Raw genomic sequence first — 15,444 nt, 5'->3', positions numbered from 1 at the left:
TTTGGACAAAACGCTCATCGCAAAAGAAAGCGTTGAAGGCACTCCTGAAGCCCTCGGACTTGAGTTCCCGATTTTAAAATTAAAGTAGTCTATATGGATACGTGCAAAACTCATTCCATTACATCTGTTTTTTTCCTTTTTCTTCCTTTCCTCCACTCCTCACATGTATGGTGGTCTACTGGGCATGGCTTAGTTACCCTCCCTGCTTTTTTGTTCTGTTTGTCTCTCTCTCTTTTACCTTATACAGTTACTGTCCTCATTTTGGAGGCTGATACTGGAACTCGGCAACCATATGCGCGAACGGAAGGTTATCAGTCAGTATAAATCGCGTTAGAGAGAGAATTGCGATTCTATACATCCCCAAGCTTAATATTGGAATAAATGGCACCTGCAGTGCATCGTCAGACGAGTATAGTGAGTAATCATGTTTAAAGTGCACGTAATACAGATAGATTATTTGCTCTTTATTCCGCTGCAAACTTGCACATTCGGTGAGTCCAGACAAGCGAAACATCCTAAAGAGCGCACGGTTCAATCACATTGTAGTAGGAAGACCAAAGGTTTAACTACCACGCCAGTATATCATGCTTATTTATATACCTGTGCTGGGAACCACTGTGCAAAAAATAAATGAGTGCTCGCGCCTTTTATATCACAAAAATGCATTTACTTTTTATCAGGTCTTTTTTTGTTGTTGAGTCCTTCTAATGAACATCATGATAAACAAATTTTATTACATGGTATCTTCTTGCGGTTCTGTTACAGTGATTCTACTTCCTGAAGCTGCCAGTATATATTTTTTTCGCGTTGGGACTTTTGATTCGTTTAGTTCTCACGAAAATGTCTATTTTGACATAATATAAAACATTCCTAAAATTTTGTGCGCTGTCTTAACAGCGACAGGGTGTCCTAAGAAGATTTTAAAAAAACATTATCGTTCATTGGTTCGAAGAACGACTTGGAGCATGTAATAAAGGAACAAATTGCGCCGAACAGATTGCTTATATTTCAGAGAACTATGAAGTAATATTTGTGATGTGCGCAATACAAAGTCGGATATAATAATAACATTATTATTTGTAATAAAGCGCCAAGGAAAATGGGTCAAATTTCCCGGCTGCGGCGGCTGCTTTTTGGTTTTGATGGAGTCGAAAAGCAAGGCGTCTGTGTGTTGTACAATGTCAGTGAACTTAAAAAAAAACACAGATGGTTTACATTTTCGGATCCTTCCACTACGGCACCGCCCATAGCCCGAGCCCCTCTAGGACATTAAATTAATCCCGTGCACCAAAAACGGGTAAAACATTGGGAGCATTGCGGACAGCGTACACAAAGTGCCACACGAACCCAGAAGAAATCTGAAAGATACAATTTACCCCATATTTTTGCCAGAAACGAAAGGCAAAATGAAACAAAGCAAATAAATGCGGGCTCTGGACTTTGGACAAATTGAGTGGCGTCGCGGTTTCAGCGCTTAGTCCTATACCTTATGCCGACCGCTCTGTGGATTGTGGGAAACTAGATTACTTGTCGGTCACCATGGCCGATCACCAATCCTATTGAGCTGCGGAGCAGCGCTCCTTAGGGGAACAGCGATGGGTACGCTAGCGAGACTTCTACGTGGATTCCCGCGTGGAGGCAAGAAGCTTCTGGATCCGATCGGCAACGCGAGTGGTCGTCTATATACATTGCTGCCGACAGGAAAAGCCGTTCCGCACGGCCGCTTGTTTTCTGGTTTGAAACAGGAATCTACAGGTAAATAATACCGCATGATCTCGCCGCCTACTGCCACACACTCCGTCGTATGGCTTGGCCCCGCGAGATCCCGGCTGCCATTTCCGCGTGCGGAACTGTTCGCTGCCGAAAACGCACCCCCATTTCCCCAGCCGGTGAGTAGAAAGGCTTTCTTGCGTAGTCTTCTCGTTCCAAGGAAAACCTTGCTGCCGTTGTACAGCTAGCTGGCCATGCTCTGCATTGTTTCCAAGTGCAATAAGTAGCATCAGAGAGTTCACGCTTTGTCATCTCGGTCCTTGTCACTTTGTTCCCTCTACGGATTCCAAGCGAGGATGCCGCATCAGCCGAGCGGTCAGTGGTAGCCGGGTGGAAGACTGCTTCCTCAAACCACCACAGACTCCCGTCACCATTTCGCAGTGCTCAATCTCATAAGGTGATGAGTAGATGACCTGACGTAGGCAACGACGTCGACGCAGTGGAACTGCATAAAGGCACGAAATAAGCCTGTGGTTCTGACAGCCTACATAGGCTGAAGCGGACCGATTCTGTCTGCCACTGAAGTAAAAGTGAGAAAGCACTTAATTAAAGTAAGATTTCAGTAAGCGAGAAAAATAACCTAACTACGAAGGTTGCGAAGGTGGCGCAACGCCTGAAGCAGCCATTTTGTTCATTTTGCAGCAGCAGGGGCCGCGAATAATTATTGTACGAAGTGCTTGCAGGCGGAGCGAGACAGATGCAGCAATCGATTGACACCACTGCTCTGCACAAATGACATCATATGTGGGTGGCAAAAACTGGAACTCGTTTCGAGGCATATGCTCTTCTTGTATTGCCTCGTTTTTCTAATGCTGAAATACAGAGCTCCTCAGAAAATAGAACATATAACCACTACGAAGGTTGAATCGTTTGTTATTATTTGCAGAATCACCCTGTAAGAAGTCTAAGACGTCTCGCATCTATTCTGGATACAAAATTCAGGGTTAAACAAGGTAGCATCTTGTCACTGCCACTCTTGATTGGGAAGCACCAGGTTAAAAGCAGCATCTACGGTCGATCCCGTCTGTCGAGCTGGAGAAATAGTCATGGTTTACAGGGAGGTTTAACGCGAGAAGACGAGGACAGGAGAGGGAGACAGGAAGAATGCTAAGTCATGTATTTATTATGTGGAATCAAGTTTTCTACTTTAGGCCGATCGCCTCAAAGATGCTGCTAAGTTGTTTCTGTTTAAGGAGCTACGGAAGCATGGAAATAGTGAATTTCTTCCAAGTACTGCCACTGAAGCGAGACAGAAAACGAAATACGTGGTGATGCCTTAACGTTCACCGCGTATCGTGTAATATAAAGAAGATAGCAAGGAAGTTTGGTGTAGACGTTATTTTCATGGCACCTCGACAACTGCCATATATATCTTTGCGCACTGGCAAGCCAAAGCCATAAGAAACCGGCTTGTAGCGTCAAACATATTGTAACGAATGAAATGGTTTTAATACAGGTGAACGCCGCACGAAGGACGGACGCACATGGCTTAGAAACCCGGACCCGTCTGCGCGCGCCTCGCTTCCTCTTCTTCTTCTGCTGCAGCTTCTCTGTGCGCCGCTACGCGGCGTAACAATTCCCCCCGGGCAGACTATTCTCGTCCCCGAAAAAATTAGGCAGATCAAAGATGGCAGCGCTTCAAGCGAGCCACGTGAAAACCTTGTGTCTTGCGGGATCGGCGGTCATCCGTCGTGACTTTGGCGATGACGTAATTCACGTCATTCAGTTAGTCCAACACGACGAAGGAGCCATCGTACTTTCAGAGAAACTTCTCATATAATCCTCGCTTGCGAATGGGCGTCCAAAGCCAGACGTAGTCTCCAGGGGAGTAAGCAACTGCACGATGATGCAGATCGTAGTGTTATTTCGAGCGGCTTTGAGAAGCCAGTGTGCGTAAGCGGGCTATATGACGGCCTTCTCGGCACGGCATAGTATCTGGGAAACAGACGCATCGCCGTTAGGAGAAAATGGGAAGATGGTGTGTAGGAAAACGTGGGGAGTTCTTACATAGAATAAATAGACAGGAGAATAGCCGGTAACTTCATGATTTGCAGTGTTATAAGCGTGCGGCATATATGGTAGCACTGCATCCCAATTGCGATGATCAGACGAGACGTACATGGACTTCATGGTTGTCAAGGTGCGGTTGATGCACTCGATGACACCGTTTGTCTGCACATGATACGGTGTCGAGTGTCGGTAGTGTGAACCACAAAGTCGGAGCATTTCTTCGACGACATCAGCAGTGAATTGCCGACCACGATCACTTATAATAACACGGGATGTGCCATGGCGAAGAATAACGGAATGCAAAAGAAACGACGAAACATCAGCAGCCTTTGCGGTAGCGAGAGCAGCGGTCTCCGCGTATTTGGTAAGATAGTCAACGCAGACGATAACCCAGCGGCAGCCCTCTACAGTCTTTGGGAATTGACCGAGGAGGTCAATTCCAATCTTTTCAAAAGGTGAGGTAGGTGGCTTGACGGGTTGTAAAGGTCCGGCCAGTGTGGTGGTGCGTTCCTTACGTCGTTGGCATTGTTCACATGTCGCAACGTATTGCTTGGTTGTCTTATATATTTGTGGCCAATAGAAACGCTGGCGAATTCGGTGCAGGGTACGACCGCAGCCTAGATGTCCAGAGGTAATATCATCGTGCATGACATGCAAAACTTGTGCACGGAAACATTTTGAGACGACCAAAAGGAGGGCAGCACCGTCAACTGAGTTGTTCTTTTTGAACAAAACACCGTCTTCGACAGTAAACTGCATTGACTCTGCTCTTCCTTCTGCCTCTTGTATTGTAAGACTCTAGTGACCAGTCGTTGCGTTGATCTTGCTTAAAGGTCGCCATACTAGGACACGTGTATGCGATTGAGGCTAAACACCCGTCGAAGCCGTCTTCATCGTTACCAAAAGTCGGCAATGGGTGCCGTGATAAGCAGTCTGCATCACTGTGATGTCATCCACTCTTGTACGCGACGCCAAAGTTGTATTTTTGTAGGCGCGATGCCCAGCGCGCCAGACGACCAGATGGATCGCGAAGTCCGATCAGCCAGCATAGCGAATGGTGGTCAGTAACTATGGTGAAGTAGCGTCCATATAGGTATGGTCGGAACGTGTGCACAGCGAACACAACTGCGAGGCACTCCAAGTCGGTAACTGCGTAGTTCCGTTCACATTTTGTCAACGTGCGGCTGGCATATGACACAACGTTCTCAGTCCCACAATGCAGCTGCACAAGCACCGCCCCAAGACCGATGCCACTGGCGTCAGTGTGAACCTCCGTCACAGCAGAAGGGTCGAAGTGGCTCCGCAGTAGTTGTGAAGTTAGAGAAGACTTGAGCAGATTGAAAGAGGATTCGCACTCTGGGGTCCACACAAATTGCGAATCCTTGTGCTGTAGAGAAGTAAGGGGGTGGGCAAGTTGCGCAAAACCAGCAATGAAGCGACGAAAATAAGAAGAGAGGCCAAAAAAGCTCCGAAGACTTTTCAGGGTGCGTGGAGTTTCAAAGTCGCGTATTGCAGCAATCTTCTGTGGATCAGGCCTGATACCATCCTTGTTGACGAGGAACTCAAGAACAAAGGTTTGTCGCTCTCCAAAATGGCACTTCTTGGAATTCAAAATGAGGCCCAATTTGCCAATGCATTCAAGAATATTTTGGAGCCTCTCATTGTGCTCTTGGAAGGTCTTTCCAAAAATGATAACATCATCAAGGTAACACATGCATTACTCCCATTTGAGGCCACGAAGAATAGTGTCCATAAATAGCTCGAACGTCGCGGGAGCGTTGCATAATCCAAAGCGCATTGCATTAAATTCGTATAAACCATCTGGTCTTACAAAAGCAGTCTTCTCATGGTCGGAGGGATGTAGAGGAATTTGCCAATAGCTAGATCTCAAATCAACAGAGGGGAAATATGACGCCGAATGCAGACAGTCGACAGCGTCATCAATGCGAGGTAACGGGTATACGTCTTTCTTTGATTTCCGCATTCGAACGACGGTAGTCTACATAAAATCGCCAAGAATTGTCTTTTTTCGCACTAGGATTACAAGTGCGGCCCACGGACTGGAAGATTCTCGCATTATTTCTTTCTGCAGTGTTTCGTCCACCTGTTCTTGAATTATCTTGCGCTCTGCCGGGGAGAATCTGTGTTTTTGGCGAATAGGGGGTGCGTTTCCTGTGTTAATTTTGTGCTGTAGCCAAGAAGCTGGGAAATGGCTGCCCGATCCACTTGAGGCAAAGTCGAACACTTGGGCATGAGTTGCCAAAATGTCTTGCAGAATACGACGTTCACTAGATGGGAGCAATTTGTTGACCATATCCTAAACGCGGCACAATATTCAGACTTGTCTTTCGCGGCTCCTCTAGAATCGGAAATAATTCCAACGGTATGAGTCACATAATTCTCAAATCTCGCGACCGTCAAACCAGAAGGTGCCCCGGAGCGTGGCACCAAAATATTTTTTTTTTGCTCCATTTGAGACATCTGGCTCGACGACTATTGAATGTTTACCCATGAAGGATTCAGATGACTTCACGGGGCGAAACGTCGCCGTCATAGCAGGCAGCAGCACATCTTCGTTCAGGGCGAGAACTCCTTGATGACTCTGAGACACGTTATCTACTAATGCGGGGATAATGTTCGGCCGCAAACAAATTTCACCGGCACTAAAGTCTAAAGTCACACCACACTCGCGCAAAATTCAACACCCACGATAACGTCATGGCACGTCTCAATACAACGGATTCTGTCCTATAGCACTCGTCACCAATTGCAACTGAAACTGAGCACAGGCCAACCGGAACTAAAGTTTAACCCCCAACTCCACAAAACATAGTGTTTTTGTCGCACACAAACATAACTTTCTGTCGAAGGCAGTTCCTAAATAAAAGGCTCATAACTGACACAGCGGCACCAGTGTCAACCAAAGCATCCGTTTTAACATTGTCTACACACACTGACACCTTGTTCTTTAGCATGACGATAGGTAGAGGTATCAGTGAAATTGACCGTCCGGCGACCTTACCTCCATTGGTCGCACCACCTAGTTTCCCAGCGGCGGAGAAACAAAGCGGCGACGTGGGGATGGCGAACGGGGTTGTCGCTGCGACGGTGGAGTGATGCTGCGATCGGACACAGAGGAGTCATTGGGTGCATGGCTTTGAGACGAAGAGGGACGATAGAAGGTAGCGAGTGGCTGCTGCTCCCGCTGGGCACCATTCATGAAGTGCGGTGCTCGTTGGACCGAGGGTCGGGTAATTTGACGACGCGGGCAAAATCGGTAGATACGTCCGCTGCCCCCACAGCCGTAACATACGGGTGGCTGGCGGCTCTAGCAGTTTAATTTAGGATAATTTAGGATCCCTTGGAGGCCGAAATGGGGAGACAGAAGCGCGACGAGGAGCACCACGAGGCACTTCATCCGGATGGGCTCGACGCTGCTGGAAATAAGGGTGCGATGTTGGTTGCAGGGTGCGCTCCACGCCGTTGTTGTAAGATGGTTTGCTGTTATTTTTTGCAGCCCATGGTGTGCGCTGTTCCCATGATGATACGAGCCTCGATGTTGGGTGGTAAGGTACATCGAAATATATACGTTGCCGCTGAATATCCAGCTCCTCGCGCATAATCCTCCTGACCATAGAAGCGATGTCTTCAGCCTCCGGAATGTCGATACCGGCAACAGTTTTCATATTACAAAGACGCCCAAATTTGGGCGCTATCCGACATGCCTTTAACGCCTCAAATGCCCTGCACTGCTTGATAACATCTGCTACTGTGGCAAGTGTGTCCCGCGAAATAAGGAAGTTGTACATGCCTCCTCAGCAATCCCCTTGAGAAGGTGCCCTACCTTGTCTTCTTCTGACATCTGCCGGTTTACAATGCGACAAAGTTTCAATATTTCCTCTATGTAACGTGTACATGTCTCACCGGGCAGCTGGGCTCTCTGGGAAAGCTGATGCTCAGCGCGTTCCTTCTTCGTAGGGGTATCCCCAAAGGACTTTGTAATTTCTTCACCAAATCGGTCCCAGGTCATCAGGATTTATTCGTGGTTATCAAACCACGTCAGGGCCGAGTCAGCGAGGAAGAAGACAACATTGTACAGACGTGCGATCGAGTTCCAGCGGTTGTACTTGCGGCACCTTTCGTAATGTCGGAGCCATTCCTCAAAGTCATCTTCGGGCTCACTGTGGAACGCACGCGGCTCTCGCTGGTGGGGAAAGGTCGTCGTCTCTTTAGGTTGCTGTTCATGTGTCTGCGTCGTGTGGTTGGTAGCCATTGAAAGGTGCTGTTGAGGAGATAAAGGTGGTAAACCTGCTACACGACGGCTGCGACGAGGTACTGGCGGATCCAGAACATTTGTACCCAGCGCTTAGCACCAAAAGTAATGGATGAAATGGTTTTAATACGGGTGAACGTCGTATGAAGGACGGACGCACACGGCTCAGAAACCCGGATCAGTCTGCGCGCGCCTCGCTTCCTCTTCGTCTTCTTCTGCTGCTGCTTCCCAGTGCGTCGTTACGCGGTGTAACAATATTAGCAAGTTTGTTCCTTGCAAAGTAGGTTTTATATACGTAGTCCCTCTGAGCTGCGGCCGTCTTTACATAGGCCAGACTGGCCGATGTCTTAATGAGTGCTTAAGGGAACACACTGCATCGTTCAAAGCATCTCAATCCAACAACTTGCTTGAGAATAGTAGCAGTTGCAACTGCCACCCATTTTTAGGAAAAACAAAAGTTCTTGTCTGTTCTAAAGAACAACTCAGAAAGGAGCTTCTTGAGGCATAATGTATTCATAGGTAAGCAACCAATAAGTGCGTGAGGGAAACGTCGGTTGTTCTGTTGCAAAAGAAAGCTTTGTTTCTAAATGCTGTGTAATTTCTCTCGGAAGCTTCCGCTATTTTTTCATATTTATCTGTATTCGGGTGTTGCTAGATAATCTTGGTTCAGTTTGGCTTATCTATGCTCTTCATTCAAATGCAGTGCATAGTTGAGCATGCGTACATAATTCCTCGAGCTAGTGCAATTTCTTTCGCATCCAATTTCAGTTGTAAGTTATTAGCGCTCTTCTTTTGTCCCTCTCATGTCTCGCGTTAAGCCTCCCTGTAAATCATGACCTAACAACTGGCACAAACGCCACTTTGCTAAAGAAATAGTCTTTCCTCTGTCCGCTAAATGACTGTAGTTATCGCCCCTAAAAGAACTAAGAAGGGGACCATCCAGTAGGCCGGTATCAACCCTGTAAAGCTGGTGGGGTTATAGCCTCTATGGCATGCTATACCAGGCATCCACCATCTAGCCAATATTGGGAGTATATTGTCAATGTCTGACCCTACATAGGCTGAGTACATCGTCAATGCACTTCAACATTGGGTCTACGTTTTGCGCGGCATTCCGCTCACACAGCACGAATTCAGACCGCAGCAAGCTGTGGGCACAGCCGCTCTTCGGCGGGCGCTGACGATCTCGATTCGAAGCAAAGAAATTTCAGTTATTTGAGAAATAAAGTGTTTATTATAAGTAAGCTGCATTAAAAATGCATCAGTAATACATAGAAATCTGAACGACCCATTGCTCTGCCGCTGCAACCGGACTAGGGCCAACACGCGCGAGTAGGAAACAATATTTGCGTTCGCGGTGAAGCTATAGGGGCGCCCGAGGGCCGCGAAGCCAAACAGAAAGTTTATTCGCGGCGGAGATATTTCTACGAAGGATAAGTAATGCGCATAGCGTATTTTAAAGGAACACGTTGTTGGCTCATCGCGCTTCGTCATCGACACTGGCCAGCGCCCCGCCGGGGTGGCGCAGTGGTTGCGGCGCTCGACTACTGTTCCCAAGGATGCGGGATCGAATCCCGGCCTCGGCGGCCGCTTTTCGGTTGAGGCGAAAAGCAAGGCGTCCGTGTGCTGTGCGATGTCAGTGCATGTTAAAGAACCACAGGTGGTCGAAATTTCCGGAGTCCTCCACAACGGTGTCTCTCATAGTCTGAGTCGCTTTAGCACGTTAAACCCCACAAGCCAAACTAACCACTGGTCAGCAGTAACAGATAACAATTAGTTATCTGTCACTGGATAATTAGGATAACTAGGATAGGATAACTTCAATAACTTCAAGCACCTTTCAATTAGGATAACTATTAACAATAGTTATCCATTCATGAGCCGAGAAATTTCTCGGCTCATGAATAGAAATCCAATGCTCGAGAGTTGTGAGCGAGATGTGCGCGGGATCTGTACATCGGATCTGCGCACTCATGCATCACTTGTCGATTATTGTGATGAGTTCATCAGAAAAATAAAATCCTGTCTCTTGAACCTCCATCCCTCGGATCCCCAGCCGAGCGCTTTACCCAAGTGCGCCACGTCCGGAATTTTTTCTCAGCATGGTAATTATTACATGCCTTTAAATTTAGCATAGAGCTATATACATTGTTTACAAAGTAATCAGCCTGTAGGCGAAGCGTCCAATTGAAACATTCAACACAACACCAAACAACTAGAATACGACTTAGCACAACTTCACTAAAACGGTGGCAAGGAAAGACAACACATCAACGATGGCAGCCAGTCGTGTTGATAGTCACTATCTTCGTGTTTCTAAGCTGGTGCATCATCTGGCCGAAATGAGTAACAGGGGAGACGAGAGGCTCAGCATACCGATCCAACATACGCGTTTTTCAGAGGCTGTGCAGTTCAAGGAGGAAAATCATGTCAAAGGGTTTATGGTCTTGTTCGGTGGGCAACAAGTAACGCACACTGTGGGAATTCAAAATAAAGTCTTTCTTCGATGTTCTTTGCAGAACGTCCCAAAATAATATTGCATCTTTGCAGGCAATGAAACAGTGTTCGATGGTTTCAGGTGTATCACATAACTGGCAATTAACAGAAGAAACGAAAATATATTTTTTGTGAAGCCACACTTTAACAGGCAAAACGCCGGCATGAAGTTTAAAGAAAAACGTTTTAGCAGAAGGCGAGGTCGGCATTTTGTGCACATTTTTTAACACATCATGCCCCATACAGTTAGCAGAGAGTGAAAGATATAAGGGAGGCGGGAACGACATACATATCAATTCTTTTTATACATTTTTTCTTGAAACACAGAATAAGTAAAACAAGAGAAGCTAACTGCCAGAAAACGCACTGAATCGTAAACTTCTTACATAAAACCAAATAATAACGGCTGATCGGTAAAATTGAAAGAGACCACTAAGTTTGGAAGATGGTTCACAAGGTTAGTTTGCAAGGATGCTCTGGTAATTGGATGGGAGCTATTGCAGAAAAAGAAGAAACGAGCACATAACTGTCTGACATAGAGATGTGTCAAACCTAGTCCGCCAGCAGAAACATGCCTGGATGCGTTATCGCGCCGCATAGGCTCAAAACTGAACGACGATATGAACGTCGCAAACGTTCCGTGAAAACTGTGGATGTAATTCTTCGCGCAATGGAGTACCTGTGAAACATAATTTTTTGTAGCAAGAAAGATGTTCCATGCCTGTGCTCGGCCGAAAATTCATAGGCGGTGCGGAACAAAAGTCTGAGCATAGCTTTAGAGTGCCATGACACACTCTTTCCAATAACGCCCACTAAACTTGAATGCATGAAGGGGAACTTCAAGGTATTTAGGGGGAACACGAGACCTTTCAATTCCAGCATGATGAATTGGCATTGCTCCCCATGAACCGAACCACAGACCCGAACTTTCAGGCCTATTCATTTGAGCGCCAGATACAATGCCGAACTACTCAATTGTGGTTATAATTTTGTCAATGCTGGGTTTGTCAGTGCAGAAAAACGCGAAATCATAGGCGTACGCAAGTACCTAATTACTTAAGACTTCTTTAATGAAAGCAAGATAACTACGAATATTGTGGTTCTGCAGTACACTCAGTGACTCTAGGTAGAGGGCAAAGAGTAGCGGTGACATAGGACAGCCTTGCTTCACGGAAGATTGAATTGGCAGAGGCCTTGCGAGGTGAATATTAACAATCAAGCAAGTGAAACAGTTGTCGTAAGAAAGTTGCCCCCTTTCAGTGCAGTTGATTTACCATTTACATGCTCGAGAAAAGAAAACAGAAACGAATGCCGAGCACGATCAAATGCCTTCGCAAGGTCAATCTGTAGTAGAGCAAGCTGGTCATAAGAGCCAGAGCAAGATTCAAGAATTGTACGTTCAATATGTATGTTATTTTACATGGAGCGTTCCCTCAAGCCACGCGTCAAATGAGGGCCGATGAGAACCGTCATCGCATATTGTAAACGATTTGATAGTACTTTCACAAATGTTTTGTAGTTCACATTTGCCAACGTGACTGGCCTGTAGCCATCCAGTGAGAACAACTTTCCTTGATCCGTACTCTTTGGAATTCAGACTGTCATTCCTAGTAAAGGACAGAGGAAGGACTCCCACATCAAAACTTAAACCGAAAATCAGCAGCAAGACAGGGCTCAGCAAATATTTAAAAGTTTTGTAAAACTCGCATGATATGCCATCAGGGCCAGGTGTTTTAGCGAGGGGTAATTGGTCAATTGCCTGTTCTATTTCTTCTAACGTGAAATGACCATTGATAAGAGCACAGTCATCATCTGATAAAGGCGTTATAAGAGCTGTGAAGTTAGCTAGTAGGTTCAAATTAGAAGTAGCAGAAGCGTCACTGAACAGTGTCATGTAATAGTTCACAAACACAGGTATGATCTCACACGTTTTCGTTATTTGGGTGCCATTGGACATCATTCCCGGTATCAACGGTGCTTATAAACTAGAGCTTGTCGCGTGGGAGTTTCAGAGTGCAAAGCATGATTTTAACGAGATCGAACTCGGGCACCCCTGTATCTTTCAGCGTCCTGCTTTTGTAGATCACACTTTACCCTAGCAATTTTGTCTAAAATACTCCAGATGCCTCAGATTCTAATTCATAGAGGTTATACAAACTCTTATGCAATGTCCCCTCTAGAAATTTTCTGTAAAATGACCTAACTGACCCAATTTCAATAGCTATCGCTCGCACCTCCTGTTTAAACAGCCCCCAAGCAGCAAATATTGGCATGAAACCTGTCAAACACACTTGTAGTTGTGAGCGTATCCGAAAGGCAAAATTCTGGGTCATTTACAAGTGAAGAATTTAGCTTCCAAAGCTCCCATTGCGGCCTGCATTTTGAACAGTAAGTTCTCCCGAGCCGAGCAACCACCATATAATGATCTGAAAAGAAGCCGGCACAGTTTCACACAACAAATCACGGGAAACCACCGTGGAAGAAACATAAATCCGGTCTAGGCACGCGTGGGATCTCCCCTGAATATGTGTCAATAGTGTAGTTAGATGACATGAGGCATCTGTATCAATGAGTCCTGAGTCATCTATAACACGCGACAACACTTCACCACTTCTGTCTCTGTGTACACTAGGGCCAGCACGATCAATCAGGTAACATACGCATTTGAAGTCTCCCATTAAGACAACATTCTTATCCGAATCTAGGAGGTTAGCCATGCCTTCAAATATATCAACACGCTCAGTTGCACTATTGGACGCATAAATATTAATAAGTCTCCATGGCTTCCTGTGGAGCAAAAAATAACAGCTTATTAGCCGCCCTTAAGAGTCGGTATAGTGAAGTAACGCAGAATAAGGGAGAGCCTTTCGCAAAAAAGAGAAGCAACCCGCCGAAAACCCAATAGCATGCGCCACAATAGCATTGTAACCAAACAAAAAGGGTCCTAGTGCCCTCTCTGTATCCTGCTCACTCTTGATCTTCGTTTCCTGGATGGCCACAAAATCAAGCTACCTGCTGCTGAAAAGTCGACGAAGTTGCACCTGATTCTGATGAGGCCTAAGGCCTCTCACATTCAGCATTGCAAACACTAGCTCCTAAGGGGGAGCCGTGGTGACCACACAAGTGCTAACTAGGCTTGAATCTGTCTCTCCGGAGACGGCGACGCCGCCTCCGGACCTCCACCACGACTGCGGGAACGTGACCGTTAGAACTTCCCCTTGTGTTTCGACGTGCGCCGGCGGCGGCGATACTTCACGCCTACCGGATCACCATCTTCACTCAAGTCAGATGCGCATTGTGCCTGGCGCTTATGCAGATGCTCTTCAACAGGAGGGACGACCTCTGTTGCAGGTAGAGGGGCCTGACCTACAAGCTCTTCCTCGGCACTGACCTCAGTGGCTGGAGTAATAGGGGCGGCATCTTTGGCAGGATTACAACAAGTGGCAGGCTCCATATCATGTGCTGGATTCGGTGTCTCATATCGAGGCAGCGTCTCACGTTCCTTGAAGGCACCTTAAGCAGCAACCGTTGTATTATCTGTGGAAGCCGCGTCCACAGTAGCGGCTGAAAGGACACCAGCCGCGTCAAGCACTTCTGTGCCGTCCATAATATGTTATTGTAGAGCGTCGTCGAGTGGCCGCATACGATGTCACAGCTTGTCCGCATAGGTAACGGCGCACTCTTCTGCGGTGTGACCGAAGCGTCGGCAGTCGTCACAACGCGGCGTGCGGCAGTGCCTATGAATGTGGCCAACACGGTTACATCGGAGGCATAGCGGTGGCTTGCCTGGTATAAAAACAAGGCTCTGTATACCACAAATAGTCAGCACATGTGGGACGTCGCCAACGCCGACTCCTTCAGAGAGAGGCACAACATCCCGGTTCAGCGTTCTCATATCTTCCCTTTCCTCCACTTTCAAGCTTTTCGTCGAAATCGAAGTCACCTTCCCGTAAGCCTGTAGTGCCTCACGTATGAAGGCGTCTTCCAAGCGTTCGGGAAGCCACAGAAGCTTCCATTTCACCACTTTTGGTTCTGGGTCCACGGCGACACAACGGCGGTCCTAAACAACGAGATCACCACAAGCCAACAATTTCTCTTTCAATTGTGCCGATTTGCAGGTGACCATCCATACATGGGACATTTGAAATTGGCGAATTGAACTAATTTCCTTCATGTCCACAACATTCCGAAGGGAGTCTCTAAAGTATTGTGCCCGGTACTGGCGTCCGGCAAGGTCCGCGTGCAAGAAAACGGAGCCAGCGACCAGCTTACCAGTTGGGAGACGGGGCAAAACAATCCGGTATTCATTATTGCTGGCATTAGCCTGAGTACCGAATAACGGCCTATAATAGGATGTCCCCTGGAGCGGGCCAGTGCGGACGCAGGGCCGGTTCAGGAAGAACAGAAGGGAGCGTAACTGACACAGATCATCAGGAGAGCTTCCTTTCAGAACAGGCCGGCAGTGTGACAGCCGTATTTTATTCTGGAAATACAGGGCATCTGTAGTGAGCAAAACAGCAGCGGCGGCAGCTGTGTCGCTTTCAAAGTGAGGATGATCCCTATTTTAGGCTGTCTCTTAGCGTTGAGGGAAGCCACTGTGGATATATTCTGGTCAATAAAAATTTTATGCAAAAGAAGAAAATTAAGTAGTTTTAAGGCGCAAAAAAAACGGACACAAAGGTAGGAGACAGGACGTCTTTTTTTTGCGCCTTAAAACCACTTAATTATGAACCGAAACCAACTAGCCCAGCAGCAAGTGCTTTTATAAAAGCAGAAAAAACTGCACCTGAATGGTCAATAGAGGCCTAAATAAGACGCAATATAGGATAATTAAAAGCTAAACAACGATCAATATTATCTTGAGAGCCTTTTAATAACTACTTGCGTCAGCAACA

Source organism: Amblyomma maculatum, chromosome 5, assembly GCF_055883805.1.
Source record: "Amblyomma maculatum isolate TAMU_Amacu chromosome 5, ASM5588380v1, whole genome shotgun sequence".
Lineage (NCBI taxonomy): Eukaryota > Metazoa > Arthropoda > Arachnida > Ixodida > Ixodidae > Amblyomma > Amblyomma maculatum.
The sequence above is the reverse complement of the archived record's forward strand: the minus strand, read 5'-3'. Positions refer to the sequence as shown.